Source organism: Vicia villosa, unplaced genomic scaffold (assembly GCF_029867415.1).
Source record: "Vicia villosa cultivar HV-30 ecotype Madison, WI unplaced genomic scaffold, Vvil1.0 ctg.000485F_1_1, whole genome shotgun sequence".
Taxonomy (NCBI): domain Eukaryota; kingdom Viridiplantae; phylum Streptophyta; class Magnoliopsida; order Fabales; family Fabaceae; genus Vicia; species Vicia villosa.
In genome coordinates this window covers 219,414-242,970 of record NW_026705235.1, presented here as the reverse complement: position 1 = coordinate 242,970, position 23,557 = coordinate 219,414, and the positions used below count along the sequence as shown (strand labels likewise).

General features: G+C 33.7%; 1 non-coding gene across 1 annotated transcript; it reads left to right on the top strand.

Annotated features, from left to right (window-relative positions):
- The first annotated feature begins 11,188 nt into the window (after nucleotides 1-11,188).
- Nucleotides 11,189-11,262, top strand: TRNAI-AAU (transfer RNA isoleucine (anticodon AAU)). The gene has a single exon. It is a non-coding gene; the product is annotated as a tRNA-Ile (tRNA).
- The last annotated feature ends 12,295 nt before the right edge of the window (nucleotides 11,263-23,557 follow it).

Below are 23,557 nucleotides of genomic sequence, written 5' to 3'. Positions count from 1 at the left end.
TAAATATTAGAATTAAGTGGAATTATTTGGGGATAGGGATGAAATAAGGCTAATGGGCCAGTGTTGTAAGTAGCAGTTGGGGGGTGTATCAGTTGCAAAGCCCTTTTTCTAAAATAAAGTTATATTTTCATAAAATAGAAAAGAGGAGTATTTTGTGAAAAGAGAACCAAAAGGGAGCAGAGGAGTTGAACGTGAAATTGGGAGAAGAGCAAGTGCGAAGAGGAAGAGAATTCAAGAATTCGACATCGAGGTAAGGGGGGATTCTTCTCATTAACCTCTATTATGGGATGTATGAATGATTCGATGGAATTTGTATGTTAGGATTTCGAATTGGATTATATGTCGGGTTTGGGGTTTTGGGGTTTATAGAACTTTGATTCAATTTAGGTTGTGAATGATGATTGGTGATGAACAATGATGTTAAACCTGATTAGAAGTATGTGTAAACGTGCATTTTATGTCGTATGTGTGGTTTATTCTGCTGAAATTCGTACTGGTATGATTTGAGAGTATTTGGGAGGCATAGAATGCTGTTTTCTGCAGGTTGGGATTTCTGAAATCACCGGTTCGCGCCGCGTGCACAGGGTGGCGCCGCGAACAGGTGGACTGATTGGCAGGATGTTTTGATACGCACAGGTCGCGCCGCGTACCTGTGTTGGCGCCGCGAAGGCGTAACTTTTCCTCGCGTCGCGCCGCGTGTAGGTGTTGGCGCCGCGAAGGCGTAACTTTTCCTCGTTTCGCGCCGCGTGTGGATGTTGGCGCCGCGTGCTGTGCTGTTTGGATTTTTTTGTTAAAGTTTAACGATGTATAACTTTTTAACTGTTAGTCTGTTTGATGTGCCGTTTCGAACATAGTGAGACTAATTCAGTGAGATATGCAATAAAACAGTGTTTGAGTTGTGACTCGAATTTAATTTAAACACTTGATTTAATTGGTTGTGGTGGATTATATTGTTATTGCATTGGTTGATGATTATGACTGTTCAGTTGTTTGGTGTTGATGATTAGCATGCGGTATGTGATGCATGCATTTCATAATCATGTTGTGGGCTGTATCCCTTATGGTGGTGGGACAGCGGTAGCTAATTCCCATTGTGTGGAATTGGTGAGAGAAGTAGCCGAATCTTTATGGTGGTGGATCGGTGAGATGGGTTATTCCATGTTTGGTACCACATGCATTTAGTTGCATTGCATTAGGTTGTTGTGTATAATTGTAACATGAATGGAAGTTGTCCAATGTTATGATTTGTGTGTATTTTGGTATGAATGTTGCTATATTATCTGAATATAATTGATTTGGGTGAATAATATATGGATGAAGTTGTATTGTTTATATACCTATAACATTTGTTAATGCGAATGAAACTCACCCTTACTGTTGTTATTTTTCAGATTGAGGAGTAGCTTGTGTACTTGGTGAGGATTAGCTCGTCAAGTAGTTCGTTAGAGTCGGTTGGGTCAGTGTCATGCTCTGGTCGTGTAACACCGGGAACGTTATTTTAGAATTGGCTGATAAACTTCTGTTTTGTTTATGGTTTATGGTTGAATTATGAGTCTTCGACTCCAGATGTTTGATTATTCAGTTGTTAAGAAGATTCCGCTGTGTTAACATGCTACCTGAATAATTTTTGGTTTATCGTTCCTTTATGGCATGACATGAATGTTGTTTATTTTGTTGGCGTTGTAATACTCTTCTTCATGTTTTACTCTGATTTTAATGTTAATTTCCGCGGGGTTTAGAAGGGTGTTACAATAGTGGTATCAGAGCATAGTCGGTCGTTTGAGTCAGAGTCTTAGTGTCGGTTAATCCTTCGTATACGACTAGTGTAAAGTTGACACTGTCGATACTTCTTGTTCTAATGAATATTGTCTGATATTTAGCAGAACAATGGCCGGAAGAGGGGGAAGAAATGACGACGCGATCGCTGAGGCTCTGGGCATGATTGCTGGTGTGTTGGGAGGGAATGCCAATGGAGCTGGTATTGGTGCTGACAGGCAGCTGAATAGCTTTCAGAGGAACAATCCTCCTTTGTTCAAAGGCACGCACGATCCCGAAGGCGCTCAGAAGTGGCTGAAGGAAATTGAAAGGATCTTCAGGGTGATCGATTGTGCTGAAAATCTGAAGGTGAGGTACGGGACTCACATGCTGTCTGAAGAAGCTGATGATTGGTGGATGGCTAGTAGAGATGAACTTGAATCTGCAGGTGTAGCGATCACTTGGGCTGTGTTCAAGAGAGAATTCTTGCGGAGGTACTTTCCTGAGGATGTTAGAGGCAGGAAAGAGATTGAATTTTTGGAGCTGACACAAGGTAACATGACTGTGCCAGAGTATGCGTCCAAGTTTGTGGAGCTAGCAAAGTATTATGTTCACTATAACAATGATGAAGCGAGCGAATTTTCGAAGTGTGTTAAGTTCGAGAATGGTCTCCGTGATGAAATTAAGCAGGGAATCAGGTACCAAAGGATTCGTCGGTTTGCTGATTTGGTAGATTGTAGTAGAATCTACGAAGAGGACAACCTGAAGCTGAAGTCATCTCACTCCCGTGAGTTAGTTGACAAGAAAGGGAAGAAGCCTATGGACCGTGGTAAACCATATGGTAGAGGTAATTATAAAGCTGGAAGTTGGAAGAAGCCTAGTGGGGGAGACTCTAGTGCTCCTGTTAAGTGCTTTAAGTGTGGGGAACCTGGACATCGTGTTCACGAGTGCAAAAGTGAAGAGAAGACGTGCTACCGGTGTGGTAAAGCAGGCCACATTGCTGCTGACTGCAAGGGAAGGACTGTGACTTGTTATAACTGTGGTGAAGAGGGCCATATCAGTCCACAGTGTCCTAAGCCAAAGAAGAATCAAACTGGGGGTAAAGTTTTCGCTTTATCAGGTTCAGAGACTACTCCGGAGGATCGATTGATTAAAGGTACGTGTTTTATCCATGGCACTCCTTTAATTGCAATAATAGATACTGGAGCAACTCACTCGTTTATTTCATTGGATTGTGCTAAACGTCTGAACTTGGAAATATCTGATATTCATGGAAGTATGATCATTGACACTCCTGCGTCGGGTTCAGTGACTACTTCGTTTGCCTGTTTGAACTGTCCAATTGATATTTTTGGTAGAGAGTTCGGAATGGACTTAGTATGCCTTCCGTTGGAACAACTTGATGTCATCCTGGGTATGAATTGGTTGCAATTTAATCGGGTTCATATCAACTGTTTCACGAAGACAGTTATTTTTCCTGAAGATGTCCGAGTCGAGGATTTAGCAATGACTGCTAGACAAGTGGATGAAGCCATGAAGGGCGGGGCCGCCGTGTTTATGTTGATTGCATCCATGGAAGTGAAGAAGAAAGCGGTGAGTAGTGATTTACCAGTAGTATGTGAATTTCCAGAAGTTTTTCCAGAAGATGTAAGAGAGTTACCGCCAGAGAGGGAGGTAGAATTTGCTATTGAGTTAGTCCCTGGGACTAGTCCTGTGTCGATGGCGCCGTATCGTATGTCGGCATCTGAATTAGCAGAATTGAAGAGTCAACTGGAAGAGTTACTGGAAAAAGAATTCATTCGTCCTAGTGTGTCGCCGTGGGGTGCGCCGGTGTTGTTGGTAAAGAAGAAAGAAGGCTCTATGAGACTGTGTGTGGATTATAGACAGCTGAATAAAGTTACTATCAAGAATCGGTATCCATTACCGAGGATTGATGATTTAATGGATCAACTGGTTGGTGCGAGTGTGTTTAGCAAAATTGACTTGAGGTCGGGATATCATCAGATTCGGGTGAAGACGGACGATATTCAGAAAACAGCATTTAGAACGAGGTATGGTCATTATGAGTATACAGTGATGCCATTTGGAGTAACTAATGCGCCGGGGGTTTTCATGGAATATATGAATAGGATCTTCCATCCTTATTTGGATCAGTTTGTGGTGGTATTTATCGATGACATTCTAATATATTCTAAGAGTGAAGAAGAACATGCAGAGCATCTGAGAGTGGTATTAGAACTACTGAAGGAAAAGAAACTTTATGCGAAACTGTCAAAGTGTGAGTTCTGGCTAAGTGAAGTAAGCTTTCTTGGGCATGTAATTTCTAAAGATGGTATTGCCGTTGACCCAACGAAAGTAGAAGCAGTATCTCAATGGGAAGCTCCGAAGTCAGTTTCCGAAATCCGTAGTTCCTTGGTCTTGCGGGCTACTATAGAAAGTTCATTGAAGGTTTCTCGAAGTTAGCGTTACCGTTAACTAAGTTGACTAGGAAGGGTCAAGCATTCATCTGGGATTCGAAATGTGAAGAAGGATTTCAAGAATTGAAAAGGAGATTGACTAGTGCACCGATCTTGATTTTGCCGAATCCGGCGGAATCTTTTGTTGTATATTGCGATGCTTCATTGTTGGGATTAGGAGGTGTACTAATGCAGAATCAACAGGTAGTCGCGTATGCGTCGAGGCAACTCAAAGTACATGAGAAAAACTATCCGACTCATGACTTAGAGTTGGCAGCAGTGGTATTTGTGTTGAAATTGTGGAGACACTATCTGTATGGTTCGAGGTTTGAAGTGTTTAGTGACCACAAGAGCCTGAAGTACCTCTTTGATCAAAAAGAGTTGAATATGAGACAAAGGAGATGGTTAGAATTTCTCAAGGATTATGATTTTGAACTGAATTACCATCCGGGTAAAGCAAATGTTGTTGCCGATGCTTTGAGTAGGAAGTCCTTGCATATGTCTATGCTTATGGCGAGAGAATTGGATTTAATTGAACAATTCCGAGATTTGAGTTTAGTATGCGAAGACACTCCTGTCAGTGTTAAGTTGGGCATGCTGAAGTTGACTAGTGGCATTCTGGAAGAGATTCGAGAAGGTCAGAAAGTTGATGTAGAGTTAGTGGATAAATTGACTCTAATTAACCAAGGCAAGGGAGGTGAATTCAGAATCGACGAGAATGGTATTATAAGGTTTGGTAATCGTGTTTGTGTTCCTAATGTTTCTGAATTGAGGAAGAGTATTCTCGAAGAAGGACATCGTAGTGGATTGAGTATACATCCTGGTGCGACCAAGATGTATCATGATTTGAAGAAGCTGTTTTGGTGGCCTGGAATGAAGAAAGGAATAGCTGAATTCGTCTATGCTTGTTTAACTTGTCAGAAGTCGAAGGTTGAGCATCAGAAACCATATGGAGCTATGCAACCGTTATTTATTCCGGAATGGAAGTGGGATAGTATATCTATGGATTTTGTTTCTGGATTGCCGAGAACGGTGAAGAACTATGAAGCCATTTGGGTCATAGTGGATAGGTTGACTAAGTCTGCTCACTTTATACCAATGAGAATGGACTACTCGATGGAGAAGCTGGCTCAATTGTACATTGAGAAGATAGTGAGTTTACATGGTATTCCTTCGAGTATCGTGTCAGATAGAGATCCGAGGTTTACATCCAAATTCTGGGAAGGTTTGCAGAAGGCTTTGGGTACTAAGCTGAGATTGAGTTCTGCTTATCATCCGCAGACGGACGGACAGACAGAAAGAACTATCCAATCGCTAGAGGATTTATTGCGTGCTTGTGTGTTGGAAAGGAGTGGTACTTGGGATAGTTATCTACCCTTGATCGAATTTACCTACAATAATAGTTTTCACTCGAGCATTGGTATGGCTCCGTTTGAAGCTTTGTATGGTCGGAGATGTAGAACGCCTTTATGTTGGTATGAATCTGGCGAAAGTGCGGTGATTGGACCAGAGATTGTTCAAGAAACGACAGAAAAGATTAAGATGATTCAGGAGAAGATGAAGGCTTCTCAGAGTCGTCAGAAGAGTTATCATGACAAGAGACGGAGAACTCTTGAGTTTCAAGAAGGAGATCACGTGTTTATGAGAGTTACACCTATGACTGGTATCGGACGAGCTCTAAAGTCAAGGAAATTAACTCCGCGTTTTATTGGTCCGTTTCAGATTTCAGAAAGAGTGGGAGAGGTGGCGTATCGCATTGCGTTACCACCGACACTTGCGAATCTGCATGATGTATTCCATGTGTCGCAGTTGAGGAAATACATTGCTGATCCGTCACATGTTATCCAAGTGGATGATGTACAGGTAAAGGATAATCTGACAGTTGAAGCTTTACCTACGAGGATTGAAGATCGGAAGGTGAAACAACTGCGTGGCAAGGAGATAGCGTTGGTCAGAGTAGCTTGGGGAGGACCAGCCGGTGGAAATGTTACATGGGAATTGGAGAGCCAAATGAAGGACTCCTACCCAGAACTCTTTGCCTAAGGTATGTTTTCGAGGACGAAAACTTTTCTAGTGGGGGAGGGTTGTAACACCCCATAAAATTCTTTATTTAATTTAATTAATTTTTTTATTAAATATTAGAATTAAGTGGAATTATTTGGGGATAGGGATGAAATAAGGCTAATGGGCCAGTGTTGTAAGTAGCAGTTGGGGGGTGTATCAGTTGCAAAGCCCTTTTTCTAAAATAAAGTTATATTTTCATAAAATAGAAAAGAGGAGTATTTTGTGAAAAGAGAACCAAAAGGGAGCAGAGGAGTTGAACGTGAAATTGGGAGAAGAGCAAGTGCGAAGAGGAAGAGAATTCAAGAATTCGACATCGAGGTAAGGGGGGATTCTTCTCATTAACCTCTATTATGGGATGTATGAATGATTCGATGGAATTTGTATGTTAGTATTTCGAATTGGATTATATGTCGGGTTTGGGGTTTTGGGGTTTATAGAACTTTGATTCAATTTAGGTTGTGAATGATGATTGGTGATGAACAATGATGTTAAACCTGATTAGAAGTATGTGTAAACGTGCATTTTATGTCGTATGTGTGGTTTATTCTGCTGAAATTCGTACTGGTATGATTTGAGAGTATTTGGGAGGCATAGAATGCTGTTTTCTGCAGGTTGGGATTTCTGAAATCACCGGTTCGCGCCGCGTGCACAGGGTGGCGCCGCGAACAGGTGGACTGATTGGCAGGATGTTTTGATACGCACAGGTCGCGCCGCGTACCTGTGTTGGCGCCGCGAAGGCGTAACTTTTCCTCGCGTCGCGCCGCGTGTAGGTGTTGGCGCCGCGAAGGCGTAACTTTTCCTCGTTTCGCGCCGCGTGTGGATGTTGGCGCCGCGTGCTGTGCTGTTTGGATTTTTTTGTTAAAGTTTAACGATGTATAACTTTTTAACTGTTAGTCTGTTTGATGTGCCGTTTCGAACATAGTGAGACTAATTCAGTGAGATATGCAATAAAACAGTGTTTGAGTTGTGACTCGAATTTAATTTAAACACTTGATTTAATTGGTTGTGGTGGATTATATTGTTATTGCATTGGTTGATGATTATGACTGTTCAGTTGTTTGGTGTTGATGATTAGCATGCGGTATGTGATGCATGCATTTCATAATCATGTTGTGGGCTGTATCCCTTATGGTGGTGGGACAGCGGTAGCTAATTCCCATTGTGTGGAATTGGTGAGAGAAGTAGCCGAATCTTTATGGTGGTGGATCGGTGAGATGGGTTATTCCATGTTTGGTACCACATGCATTTAGTTGCATTGCATTAGGTTGTTGTGTATAATTGTAACATGAATGGAAGTTGTCCAATGTTATGATTTGTGTGTATTTTGGTATGAATGTTGCTATATTATCTGAATATAATTGATTTGGGTGAATAATATATGGATGAAGTTGTATTGTTTATATACCTATAACATTTGTTAATGCGAATGAAACTCACCCTTACTGTTGTTATTTTTCAGATTGAGGAGTAGCTTGTGTACTTGGTGAGGATTAGCTCGTCAAGTAGTTCGTTAGAGTCGGTTGGGTCAGTGTCATGCTCTGGTCGTGTAACACCGGGAACGTTATTTTAGAATTGGCTGATAAACTTCTGTTTTGTTTATGGTTTATGGTTGAATTATGAGTCTTCGACTCCAGATGTTTGATTATTCAGTTGTTAAGAAGATTCCGCTGTGTTAACATGCTACCTGAATAATTTTTGGTTTATCGTTCCTTTATGGCATGACATGAATGTTGTTTATTTTGTTGGCGTTGTAATACTCTTCTTCATGTTTTACTCTGATTTTAATGTTAATTTCCGCGGGGTTTAGAAGGGTGTTACACAAGTGGACAAAAGAAAAATAACAGAAGCATAAACATATGTCCAAGTGGACAAAGAGAAAATGACGGAAAGTAAATATGATGAAATGATAAAGTAAAGCGATAAAGCGAGAAATGTAAAGAGCGGTAATATAAAGAGCGGTATAGTAAAGGTGCGGAAATTAAAGTTAGTTGTTAAGTGTTAAAGATAACCATCTTGAAACTTGTCAAGTATGTTATCAAAGTTAGTAGGAAGATCTATGGTGAGTGAATGATGTACTCGGATTTAAATTCAATGGGGTTTATCAGAAGCTTGATAGAATCATAGCGACTACACGATAAAAACCTCCACAAGTCTTAAATCAACCGCATACAATTCTCTTCCATGTTTGATCTTTTTTATTCGGGACACGAAATATTGCGCTATGTTAAGCAGATCGCCAAGTGATTTATGTAGAAATCACCCTACAACGAGGCCGGTCAAAACTTTATGTGCTAATGCATGCGAGAAGAACGATATGTAGATCGCCTTCCGAAAGCAATACCGCACGAAAAGAAAATAGGTGAGTGATCTAGTCTTCACCAAGAATCCATAAGAATTCTCAAGGCATTAAGACTTTCATCGATCAAAAGAAAAAAAGGAGAAGGAGAAGATAAAATGCATAAAGATAATCAACTCACACTATCATTAATATCATTCATCTAATATTATGGATTTGGTTCTTTCAAACCTATCAACATCCTAGATCCAATGATATTAATGAAATGGAGGAATAAGAATAAAATTCACAAAAGATAATCAACTCACACTATCATTAATATCATTCATCTAATATTATGGATTAGGTCATTTCAAACCTATCAACATCCTAGATCCAATGATATTAATGAAGTGGAGGAAGTAGGAAGCCAAAACAAGCATAAAAAAGGCAAAAAAAACACATTCTGCCAGCAGGAAATCGATTTCATGCAGAGGGAAATCGATTTCCATAAGGCAGTTTTCAAAAAAAAACAAGTTACGTACAGCATGAAATCGATTTGAGCCTTAAGGAAATCGATTTGACCAGTGCAAATTTCAGCAAAAACAACATTTAAAGGCATAAAACTTGACTTAAGCAAACATACAAACACCTTATGATCACATATCAATTGGAGCACGAATTTTCCATCAAATCACCATCAAATAGCACCAATATAGCATCAAAGATGCATCACACACAAGCAACAAAGATCTACATCATGATATACAAAAAGGATGAAGAAAATTTACCAAATCTTGAACAAAACTTGGATCTACTTCAAGAATCACCAACACAAATCTTGATCTCTCAACAATTGAAGAAAAAAAAGTGAAATGGATGGTGGTTTAGCTCAAAGTTTGTGAGGTTCAAGATGTAACTCACAAACTTTATGAAAGAATGAAGAGCTTTGGTGAATTTGGTAGGAATGAGGAGAGAAATTGCAAGAGGTTTTTTGGCTCTCAAAAGCTTGAGAAATGAATTTGCAAGAACTTTTTTGGCTATCAAAAGCTTGAGAAATGAAAGAGTAGAAGGCTCTATTTATAGAATTGGAGCAAGAGTAGTGGCAAATTGGTCTTTTTGTGTTTGGTGATTAACTTGTGTTTAATTGGTGATTAAAGTGGAAATTAAATGGTAAAATTGGTAAAATGAGGTTAAAGTGGGTTTAATGAATGAGTTAATTTTGATGAGGTGGAAAATTGATAAAATGATTAAATAAAAAGGTGCCAAAATGATGTCAAGCTTCCCTCCTTATATTTTTTTGAATTTTGCGCACAGGAAATCGATTTCCCACAGGGGTAAATCGATTTCCATATTGAAAATTTCAAAAATTCCCTTTCTTGCACTTTTTGATTTTTGCTCGATCTTTTTCCTACAAAACACAAACAAGGGAAACAAAATGCATATTTTTGTATTTTGGTTAGTATAAAACAAATTAAAGAAAATTAGGTGCTTGATAGTTCCCCTCAAAGACGAAGCGAACATAACACCGAAAAATGAAATCTCAAGATTGTGATCTTGAATAATGATTGAGATGCAAATGATGTATGATCTTAGGGTCAAAAATTGGGGTATGACAGTGACCTATTAAATATTTCTCATGTAAACATGATTAAAATTTTTTTTATGGACCCACGTGCATATTTTAAACTACACATTTCTATTTTAATTTGGTTTGAACAAATTTGTTTCGGTTGTGGGTTTATGGCAAGTTTTAGGCTCAATATTAGTTTGTTTGGGTATTTTGGTACAAAAAGTGTGTTTGGATGAAACATTTTAATGAGGTGGTAATGTAATGTTTTGAGGGAATTTAAAATGATTTGTACAAAATTTATTGTTTGGATACAAAAATGAAGAATTGTTAAAATGATGGAAATTTATGGAGTATTTTATCTAAGTTAAATTTATTCATTTTGAAATGACACCAAAAATCAAAGAATTTGAAATTTCCCTCATACGAATGTATTTGTTACTATTATTTCTTTAAAATTTGTAAATAGGTCCTCATATTTTCCAAAATTACAATTTTGACCCCAAAAATTTTCAAAAAATTGCAAATTGGTCCTTAATAATTTTTAAATTTTACAATTTAGTCCTTCAAATTTTTTAAAATTGCACAATGGTCCCTACTTTTCAATTTTTTATGTGGTCCAAAAAATTTAAATTTTATAAAAAATGACCCCAAACTTCTAACAATGAATTATCTTAATACTTCATCCAAACAAAATAATTTAAAAATGAAATGAATTTCAATTGAATCATTTAAATTGCTTTAAATTTTAAATTCCTTTAAAATTTCAAATAACCTCATCCAAACACACTCTTAGGGATTGGTTTGGAAAAGCTTTGAATTTAGGAGTGTACTCCTCTCTAAATTTCAGAGTCAAATTCTCCATGTGCTGATAATTTCGGTGTAAGGTCAGTCCATACAACAAAACCTTATTCTAAATTTAATTGGACCCTGTAATTGGATAATGGAATTAGTTCTTAATATTTGTCGGGGTCTTAGGATTGAATGTCGAGTCTTAAAAAAAACTTAAACAAACACTTAAATAAAGTTTTAGAAATATATATTTTCAAATTCAAAAGTTAAAAATATGGCCCATTAGCTCAGTTGGTTAGAGTGTCGTGCTAATAACGCGAAGGTCGCAGGTTCGAGACCTGCATGGGCCATTTTATTTTAGTTACTTTTATTTGTTTCTATATATTATGTTTTGTTTACGGTGGAAATTCGTAAACAAGCGCTGGTCCTCCAAAGTAACAAATATCTTGGTTGCTCGCAGGATCGACTAGATTGATCCTAGGATATAGTCTAAGTTTTGAGATTTTGATGATTGGATTGTGTTCATTCTTGGTTTGGTTTTGTGTTTAATTTGTAAGTGAAAAAGAATAAGCTAAAAAGTAAAAAACGAAATGCAGGAATGATAAAGGTTTTTGACTCGAAAGCGATAAAGAAAGATAAAAAGACTTTATTTGAAGATAAATGACTTTATTATAAATAAATATAAACCGATAAAAGGTAATGTAATTTAATTAACATAAATTGGTAGTTCATATGTACATTCTCAGCACTCGTTTCTCGATACACTTTGGTACTTTGAGTATAATTGAGTTTTGTACAGATTTGAACACACTAAAATCTAATGCTAAGATTCTAATTTATACTAGTTCGACCCTAACGGACTTTTCCTCAAGGAATGCCACGTTCTCCGTTTGCATGTCCCTAGATCCTTTAAGGCTTCCACGTGTCCTTTTGGATAGGACAAATCATTTTGAATTTGAATTTCCATTTGTTCGAGGCCCTAACATCCAACTAACTTGGCTGTCGAAGCTTGCTCTCAAAATGATCTGAAAATACGCTAAGTCCTTTACCCTTCCGAGGATATTTACTTTGAAATCCTTTCGACAAAGTAAAATCCACTTCACATCAAATGGTCCTTCGAACATCCTTCAAAGAGTCATTTTTTTTATGTCTATCTTTGAAACATCTCTTCTTCGTCCGTCAAAATCTCCAGCTAACAATATTATAATCCCTCTGTTCCAAATTAAGTAACCTATTTAACCTTTTAACCCATATTAAGAAAAATGTATATATGAAAGAGTGATAAGGATGTTTTTACTAAAGTATTAATTATCAAGTATTGAGAATAATAAAAATAGTAATAATTAAAAGGTACAATTAAAAAATAAATTATATTGTAAATTAAAGTGGATCATTCATTTTGGGACATATTTTTTTTACAAATAGGTCAGTCATTGTGACGGAGGACGTATCATTTTACTAAGAAGATGAAAATTAGAAAATATATGACCCTATGAAAAAGGAAATATTTATTCAATCGTAACCTAAAAAGTCCCACGAAGATTTAAATAAGAAGATAACTCTAATAGACATTCCTTTACATAGATGCACCTATACACAAGACATATCGATGATTTTTTTCATGAGTTTCAATCTTTCTTCTCCCACCTTGAAAGTGTATTGCGACGTTGGGCTGTGATCAACAAGTTGCATATGCAATATCTAGATTTCACATTGGATTTGATAGAGGACTAAAGAGCCTGTTACACAACTTCTCCAACATTTAAGTAACAGGGAGAGTACTTTAGTAGAGCATAATGGAGGTCATGGTTTTTGGTTTTCAAAAGATAATCCAAAATTCTTGTAACGACCTTCAAATACTCGCCATTTGGATTGCTAGTAAATCTACTCATTTACTAACTGCAATTGCTATGTCGGGTCTAATACATTGCATTAAATACTTTAGACAGTCAATTGTACTTGCATTTTTCAATTGAGTTACGACTCTTCCATCATTCTTTGAATTTCGACGCTAGGATCAAATGGAGTGGTCACTTCCTTAAAGTTTAAGTGTTTGAACTTATCAGAAAATTTCTCAACATAGTGTGTTTGAACTTATCAAACATTTTCTTAATATAGTGTGTTTGACTAAGTTCATAACCCCCACTATTTTGCATTACTTTGATCCCAAAATAGTGACAATTAGTCTAAGATATTTTATTTTAAATGTGAAAGTTAGAAACCTCTTTGTTTCTAAACCTCATTCATCTTGTTGCTAATGATCAATATATCATCAATATAGAGAGAAAGGAGTATCACAATTTTTTTCTCACGCACCTTAGTGTGCAAACACTTGTCACAAGAATTAGAAACAAATTTGTTTAAAATGAGTATTGGTTTAGAATTGAATCATGAGGCATTACAATGAGTTACACATATTATGGCTTTTAACACTGGTGTTCAAATATCACCTTATGACAATCATTTACCACTTTTTCAAAACTCAATTTTGCAACTTTTATACTTGGTATTCGAACACCACATTGCTTTCTACCCTTAAAATTTATTTTTAATGGCAAGGATCCATGTATGATCATGCATGGTGATGCAAGAAGGTTTTAGATGAAATGAAAGATCAAATTATGGGCAATTTAGAGTAATACAATATAAATTGCAATAAATACCTTTGTTATGTTTATTTCTTTCAAATCTTCACTTGAGTTTCTATGTTCAACCTTCTTGATCAACTTCATCATTGATGTACATGACACTTTTGATCCTTTTCTTCTTTAATAATCCATGTCTTCATCAAAACTATATATAAGATGTATTCTTCACAATCTCCCCCTTTTTGTTGGTGAAAAACTCTTTGAATTCGTGTTTTGATAAGATTGAAAAGTCTTCCCCTAAGTTGTGTGTCTCCTCTTTAATTTGTGAATCTTTTGTTCATCACCGGGAAGCACATAACTTTCTGGTTTCTCTATGTAAATCTCCTCATCGAGATCTTCCATTTTGGAATATTGTTTTGACATCCTATTGATGAACAATAAGGTCATGCAAAGAAATTAATGCAAACAATGCTCTAATTATTGTCGTCCTTGCTACTAGTGCATATGTGTCCAAATAATCAATACATGCCTTTTGTCTAAACCCTTGGCTATTAATCTAGGCTTGTAGGTTTTTAGTGCATCATATTTATGATATTTTCTTCTAAACACCGAATTTCATCCAACCAAGTATGGTTTGACATTGTTGAATCCATTTTGTCTTAGATAACATCATTCCAAGAGAAGTTCGGTGAAGTTATTTCTTCATTGTAAAACTTATGATCATCTTCCGTTTAAAAATAATAGGAATCTTACGAACAAAATTCTCTCTATTTTCTTCTACTAGATAAAATATGTTGACAATTGATTTTGTTTGGTCCTAGATCCTTAGCCTTTCAAACTTTCTGCTTATTCTAAGTTTGAGTTGTTTTTCACCAATCATTGACGAATTTTCGGTTTGTATTTCAACAATCCGCAGAGAATCTTTCTCACGAGGTTCTTAATTTGTGAAAATTTTGAATTTCTTATCCTCCGTGAAAGGTTCTCAAAATTCCACATCTCGGGATTCAATAGTTATATTAGACTTCAAATTCATAAGTCTATATAAGTCATGCTCCATTTTCAGATGATCTTTATATGTCACAAATAATTCATATAACATATAGATCATAATTCAATTGCATAATTTAAAATTATAAACTTTAATTAATTTGTCCACTTTATTGATTAACAAATTCTAATTTGATGAACAATTTCAAAATATTATTTAATTAAATATTAATAATAAATAATTAATATAAAATACATGTTTGTTCATTCTATATCCATTGTCGTACAAGCCTCTTATCACAATCTGTACATACATGTTATACATGCAAGATTCATGGCACACACAAAATGAAGATGATCGGTCTTTAACATTAAAATATTGTAGATCATGTAACCACTTTAACCATTGTATATTGCAATATTATTTCATGCATAAGCAAGTGCAATTGATGATCATGGCAACGAAGTAATCGTTTCACGCATAAGCCAGTGCACTTGATGATTATGGTAACAAAGTAATCTACAATTTCATACTTATTTTAATACAAATAAATCAGGAATTAATTATTTACAAATGGAAGAAAATATTACCATAATATAAATGAAAATGTATACACATGATTATGTATATGCTGGTTATATATATATCAATGCAATGCAATACTTCGTTTCAAATTTATATTGCCAAATTGCATGTATATTGATGTAGGAAGAATAGTGAAAATAGCGAAAAAATAATTACATACTAAAATGCAACTCATATCTTTCTTCAAACCATCTGGGTTTTTCAGTGTATCACATATCATTACTTACAATTGTCGTACCATAAGAGAAAATTTTAAAAAGGTACGTTATTGGTGTATTTATATTTATCTTATTTAATATGAGTATCATGTAAATATGTACATATCAATTAAATTAAAACTCTTTTATATTATTAGATCATAATCATATTAATCATTTAAAAAAACCATAATATTAATAACCATGTTCTAATACTGACTGTAAGATAAATTTCAAATTTTTACAATTTACTAGTATTCTAGTTTTATAAAAAAATAATAACCCGGATCCATGATATTGATTCTTGTTTGTGTTTTGAATGTGTCTACAATATAATAGATTATCCTTTTATGCTTTAAACGGAAGGCCTCAGTTGCCATTATTTAAATTACTATAAGATTGTTAGAAAGTTAATTTAAATCAAATGGATTGAGGCTAGAATCATGAGCGAATCACTTTTCTTATAGTATTTCAAACACTCTCAAATTGTCTTAGAGCTTGTTTGGACGAGGTAATTGAGAAAATTTTAAGGAATCAAATGATTCAATTGAAATTCATTCATTTTTAAATTCTTTTGTTTTGATGGAGTATTAAAATGATTCATTGTTAAATTTTTGGAGAGATTTTCATAAACTTTAAATTTTTTGGGAAAACTTTAAATATGAAAAATAGGGATAAATTTGCAATTTTTGAAAATTTGAAGGAATAATTTGTAAAATTTAAAATTTATTAGGAGCTTATTTGCAATTTTTCAGGTGAATTTAAATTTTTCATAAAATATGAAGACCATTTTGTAAAATTTGAAAAACTAATAATAAACATTTTAACATTCTTATTAAATAGAGTAAAGGAGTAATTTCAAATTCTTTCCTTTTCGGTGTCATTTGAAATTCTTTAAATTTAACTCGAATGAAATACTTCATAAATTTTCATCATTTTAACAATTCTCCATATTGTATATCCAAACAAAGAATTTTGATCAAGTCATTTTAAATTCCCTCAAAAAATTATTTTCCGTCATTAAAATGCTTCATCCAAACACACTCTTAAAGTTTCTACGCAGAAAAAGCCAAGATAATTCAACATTTTATCGAGTCTGCGCTAGATCGACGAAAACTCGAATGTAGCAAGGAGTGGCTGAAATTTTAGTGATGATGATATATGTTTTTTGTGATGATTTTCTGAATCTGAAATGCTCAATTTATAGGTCAAATTGGCGATGTTTCATAAGATTGTGACCATTGATTAAACATACACTTTCAGCAATACTTTTGTCAAATGTTGCACTGTTTTGCCTACAGCAACAATTTTACCAATTGTTGCGCTGCTTCTCCTACAACAACAATCTTACCAATTGTTGCACTATTTCGTCTAAAACAACAGTTTTACCAAATGTTGCACTCTTTCGTCTACAACAACAGTTCTGGAGCATTTCCTATTTTGACTGCAATCTGCTACGCTTCACGAAGCGTTGCCTATTTCTAATTCAAAATACAAACATCATACTACAACACTTCACAAATTGTTGTCTATTTTTAAATTCAAAATACAAACTTCACATGCATGTTTTTCTTGTCATTTTGGAACACACCCATGGTGATTAATATTAAATATTAATAATTTACAACATGTTATATATTATATACGATTTAAATTTTAAAAGTTAATGTTGATGGAAGTTATATTTTAATGGTTGGGGTGGTGCAATCAATGGGGTTAGGGATGATGCTGGGATGATATGAAGGAGGGGGTTAAAGATAGTGTGGATAAGGAAATGTTCATGAACAATTGTGCAAGTTATATGAAAAATAAGTCTCACATCAAAAACTTGATATAAAGTAATTGGAACGTTGGTTATAAAAGTCAATGAGGATTCAGACTTACCACTTGGCTACCATTATATATCTGTGAATTTACGACAACGTAATATAAACAACGTTAGCGCAATTAATTTTTCTTTCTCTCATCATGTTCCAGCTTTTCTTCATCCTTCTGTCTTCTCCATCTTCATTCTTCCCTGATTAGAAGTATGTTTTGATGGTCCGAATGAAACTTGTATGATATACGAGGTTGATGAGGTCTTAGAGCTCATTAAGAAGACATTATTTATGCTTGTTATTAATGAAACCCTGCATAATATTTGTTGAAGAAAAGTTGGAAATGAGCATGCAATTAAAGATTAAAAATTCAGTAGTAGATTTAAAAGCTTAAAAATGATGGTAATGCTTTGAATCTACCAAAAAATGGAACTGTCCCAACATTCATTGTGTTTTGTGAAACTGTAGTTGACATGGGTAACAACAACTACATTATTAATACTATTGCCAACTAAAGTTTTCTACCTTATGACAAAGACTTTGGTGCTGGAAATCAACCAACTGGAAGATTCAACAATGGTTTAATCCTTTTCGACATAATTGGTACAAAACACTCGTTGTTTGTTCAACCAACATGTTTTTTGTCAGCATCAAAATTTGGAGTCAAGAAGCTTATACCAGCTTCTCTTGATCCTAATTTGTAACTTGAAGGTCTCTTAACAAGTGTAAACTTTGCCTCAGGTGGTTTTGGATATGATCGTCTAACTTCCAAATGAGTAATAAATGTCTAATGCTGAATATTGAATCTTTAGTTGCATGCTTATCTTCAATTTAGAAAAAGATGGAGAAGATGGAAGGTTAAAGAGAATTTGGAACACATTGAGAGGAAGAAGAATTATTTTCGCTAAAATTATATATATTTATGCTGCCACAAAATATTATATTTTAAATTTTAGGGTGCTTCAATTATCATATTTATTGAAAGTTTGGTAAAAATTTAGATTTTGAATTCATAAAAGGGATATTTATTAAATATCATTTTTAGCACTAAAAATCACCATTTTTTGGAATTAAAAATTATGTGTTGGGAATAAAATAGAAGGATTAAATATAGAATTAAAAATTCTTTTAAAATGTCTTTTTTGAAAATAAAGTTAAAATATTTTTAATTTTCTTTGATTTCATGTACAAAAACAAAAATAGCATAAACATATTTACTAATCTACCCTATTTAATGATCATCCCATCATAACACTTAATTAAAGTAAGATATTTTTTTTTACAATAATATTAAATATGAAAAATTAGATAACATAAGAATAAGGATAAGAGAAAAAAGAAGATGATTAAAAAGCATGATCTATATACCATACTTTATTAGTTACATTACTGTTTTTTAGTGTTGTATCTTTCATTGGTGTGAGGTTGAAGAAGGAAACTAGAGACGGTGAGAGGAAGAAAACGAGAGTGTGAGAGAGACAATGGAAGAAGAATTAGAGGTTGAAGAGATAAAACTACTTAAATATTATATGTTATTAAATATATTAAAATGATATATATTTTTTATGTGGGTGCACCTAAATGATTATTTGTTAGAGTTGTGACCAACTTAGTATTTCTAATGTAAACATGGTTTAAATTTCATTTTTTTTGTTGATGGACCCACATGCTTATTTTAAACGAAAATTTTTCTTTACATCCTTATTTAATGGGACGCATCTCTGAAAACCCCAAATACCCTTGGGTTTATTCAGAGATACATTTTTTAACGCACCAAATCCATTTTTTTGCTAAAATTTAGTTCGAAGATACATCTCTGAATTAATTAAAAAAAATACGGAGATGTATCTCTGAATTTTTCTCATTCCTATATTAAAACCATATACAATTTATTTGTTATTTGAAACATAAATGTTTTGAAGACATTGCTGGATTTTACTGTGTATATAATACCACATTCTCCTTGTTATCAGTTCGAAAGTTGAACTAAAAATTAACACTACTAACCATAACATGTTTGATTTATCTACTTTGTAAGATTAGTTATACATAAGAATTTTATCTTAATAGTCTGTATTTTCATCTCGAAAAGGTTACTTGTCCTGAAATGTAGGTCATTATAATTTGTTTACCATTAATTTTTTGTTCATGTCATCTATTTTGTTTATGGGATAACTAACTGAATGAGTAATCTTCTCTATATTTAAATAATTAAGACGTTTTTGTTGTTGTCATTGTCAGTGTGTGTATATTCTTTAATTGTACTGTCTCATATATACATATTCTTCACTTTGTAGCTGTGAACTCTTTTGAAGTTCAAATAAAATTAATCAACTTTTATTTGTACGATGGAATTGAAGAATGTGGTAAATTATGTGGCGGTCTTGGTTATCTTACTAGCTGTGGTCTACCTGAGTTATATGCAGTTTATGTTTCTGCCTGCACATATGAAGGAGCCTATATTGTGCTGCTTTTTCAAGTGTATTTTCGAAGATACATCTCCGAAATAACCTAAAAAAATTTTAGAGATGTATCTCCGAACTAAATTTTGGCAAAAAATGATATTTGGTGCGTCCAGAGATGTATCTCTGAAAATAGGGGGCATTTTTTTACATTTCTCCAATGGCTTGGGAGAGGGTATAAGACTGCAATAAGAAATTGCCTTTTAAACTACCTGTTTCTATTTTAGTTCTGTTTGAACAAATTTGTTTGGGTTGTGGGTTTATGTCAAGCCTTAGGTCTAATGTAACAACCTTCTAACCCACAAGGAATATTCACAATATAATACGAATTAAAAACAAATAAGAATCACCAACAAAGGTGTCACATCATCATAGAACTTCATAATAACTACTCCTTCTTCGTAACACGGGTTCTCAAAAATTAAAATATTTAACTCATTGAAAATATCATCAAGAACTTCAAACATCGCAACGGAATTATAGTCTCAAAAACATCTTTATTTAATACTTCAAGTAAAATGTCATCACACTTCATAACGCATAAATCATGCTTAGAGTATCTCAAAACAAAGTAAAGCATCTCAATACAACATGCCAACAAAGGACATATAGTTCAAATTCAACGTTCCCAACCCCGATGTTATATATCACAACAAGACTCCCTTAAATCTAAATAAATTGCTACAAGACTCCATGAAGCTATCCTCTAAGCTTCAATGAACCACTCTTGATTACCTACGTGTTACCCACGTGGAGACAACATTCAAACATAAAGGGTGAGTATTTCATAATTATTATAAAAGACATAAGGAATAAATATAGTAGTGGCATGCAATAAACCAATCACAGATATACCAATATGACATATCCTTCATATACGCATACTTACGCACACCTGCACATCATAACCTATTCACACCATCATCATATTATTCAATCATATACACCGTTTAATTGATCGTTCACCTCACAATTAATCAAACATCATTAAATTCACAGTAAATCAACATCATTCAATTCACAATTATTCAAACATCATTTAATCATGCAATGTCACAAAGAATGCAATGCAACATCATCGACTCATGCATATGGTACCAATTCATCATTGATGGCTCAGTCATCGTCATCCAAAGATCCCCACTATTGGATCGATTCCCACTTGGAACTGGAGCTCAACAAAACGCACTTAATCCGCACAATGGGATTAAGGCCAACACTGGACCAAAGGCCCTACAACATCACTAGAATTTCATCATACAACATTACTGGACTTTCGTCCTACAATGTGCTATGAATGCATGATGCTTAACGTCACAAAATCAACGACCACGACTAGTCAAAATGGCATCATCATTCATGTATTCATCAACATCATGTCATCATCGCAATTACATAAATCATCATTACAACACATATTCCACATAACATGTATGTGCATTAAGGCATGCTTAATATCACTTGTTTCACACATCACACATTCTCCATCACATAATCATCATCATACAAATATCATCATATAATCATCATCATACAAATATCATCATATAATCATCCTTGTCATAACGACTTCAATCTATAATATAAGAAAGTTAATGGTTATGGAAAAGTCTACAATACCCTTATTTGTTTTTTTGTCACCACATTAAAATTGTCTTTATTTGGTATTTGCACAATAAAGTTCTTATTTTTATTATTAAAATAATACAACCCTCATATTTTATCTAACTTACCAAATCTCTCTCAATTCTCTATTTTTTCTCTTTCATCTCTTTCTCACTTCTTTCTTGCAAAAAAAAATCTATTATTGATCTATATATTTTTATATACGAAAAATGGTATTTATGATCCAAATATTTTTTATTCAAAAATAGTATACGGAAAAAATTTATTCAAAAAATCTATTATTGATCTAAATATTTTTATATACAAAAATTTAATATTGATCCAAATATTTTTGTAAATGATACCTAAACAAAAACAATAATTGTATACGGAAAAAATATATTATTTACGAAAAATGGTATTTATGATCCAAATATTTTTGATTCAAAAATGGTATCCAGGAAAAAATCTACTATTGATCTAAATATTTTTATATACAAAATTTACTATTGATCCACATATTTTTGTAAATGATACATAAACAAAAGTGAAGTCTATATACGGGAAAAAAAATCTATTATTGATCTAAATATTTTTATCTACGAAAAATATTATTTATGATCAAAAAAAAAATTTATTCAAAAATGGCATAGACCAAAAAATCTATCATTGATCTAAATATTTTTATATACGAAAATTTAATATTGATCCAAATATTTTTGTAAATGATACCTAAACAAAAATAATATTTTTATGTGAAAAAAATCTATTATTTATGAAAAATGGTATTGATGATCCAAATATTTTTTTATTAAAAAATGGTATACGGGAAAAAATATACTACTGATCCAAATATTTTTATATATGAAATTTACTATTGATTCAAATAATTTTATAAATGATACATAAACAAAAATGAAGTCTGTATACGAGAAAAAAATGTATTATAAATCTTAATATTTTTATATACGAGAAATGATATTTATGATCAAATATTTTTGATCCAAAAATGTTATACGGGGAAAAATCTATTATTGATCTAAATATTTTTATATACGAAGGTAAAGGTGAAGGTGAGATAAATTCTAAGGGGGTCCTAAGTTAAAATCCAAAGAATTAAAAGAGGATTGAAGAAATTGTGAGAGTTGAACTACAAAACATCTCAAAAGGAAATTCTATTGAACAACAAACTTACAACTTAATTCTCTTCTCTTTTTTTTTTTCCAGAAGGAGTAAAATTGATGACCTTCTCTATTTTTTTTTTGTTTTGTTTTTCTTTCTTTTTTTTCTTTTTTTCTTTCTTTTTTTTCTTTCTTTTCTTCCAACATCATAAGAACATCATCATAAACATAATATTCAACCTCACACAACTCCATACAAGACTCTTCTAACCCCTTGAATAGGGTGATACATTGTTTTTCACTTTTCGGCTTGTAATGAGTTTTAAACACAAAAAAGAACAATAGGCTCAAAGGGGTTTCCAGACAAGGGGGTAATATTATTAAGGTTGGCTTTTTGGCTAACTGGTTAGAAATAAAACAAACTAACACGCCTTTATTATTTCAGTATGCACAAGTAAACAAAAAGTTTCAACAAGAGTCAATTCAAGTTCTAGAGACTAAAAAACATGAGTGAAATCACACAAGAAAGAAAAGATGGATTTTTTTTCATGTGTTATCCATTATTAGGCTCGAAATCTCACAAGGGTTGATCTATCACTAGTGATGTACAATTTAGAGCTTAGTTAAAACATATCTACCAAGAATGCACAAAAAGAGTAAATCACATCACACCACAATCTGTCGACCAAAAATAGAGAGAATATTCACAGATGTAGCAAGATAACTAACAAGAAAGCATGCAAATTCCATTTTATTTTATTCAAGAAAACAAACAAACAAAAGTAAAAACAAAAGGAAAAGAAGAAACAAAAGGTTCCCTCCCCCACACTTAAGACATACATTGTCCTCAATGAAAGGACATAATTACAAAATAAGAGTGAGAGAAAGGACGAACACACCCGAGTAGTCAAGGAGGGTATGTGATCACATAAACAACCTTTTCTAGTGAAGGTTCTTCTACAATCTCTCATTCCATAACATAGTTCTCATGGATCAGCTTTAAGTAATGCTCATCTTCCTTAAAAAGTGGTTTAGCTCCTTTGTAACACCCTTCTAAACTCCCGCGGAGATATAATAAAAATCAGAGTAAATTTTCAGCAAGGATGCTACAATTAATAAAATAAACAAAATACCAAGTCGTTTGTCATGCTTTATTATAATTAAACCAAAAATCAAACATGTGTTTAGCATAGCGGAAACTCATTTTAACAATGTTAAGGAACATGTCCAAACAAATCAACAATACATAATCCATAACCAATAATGGAAACAATGTATATCA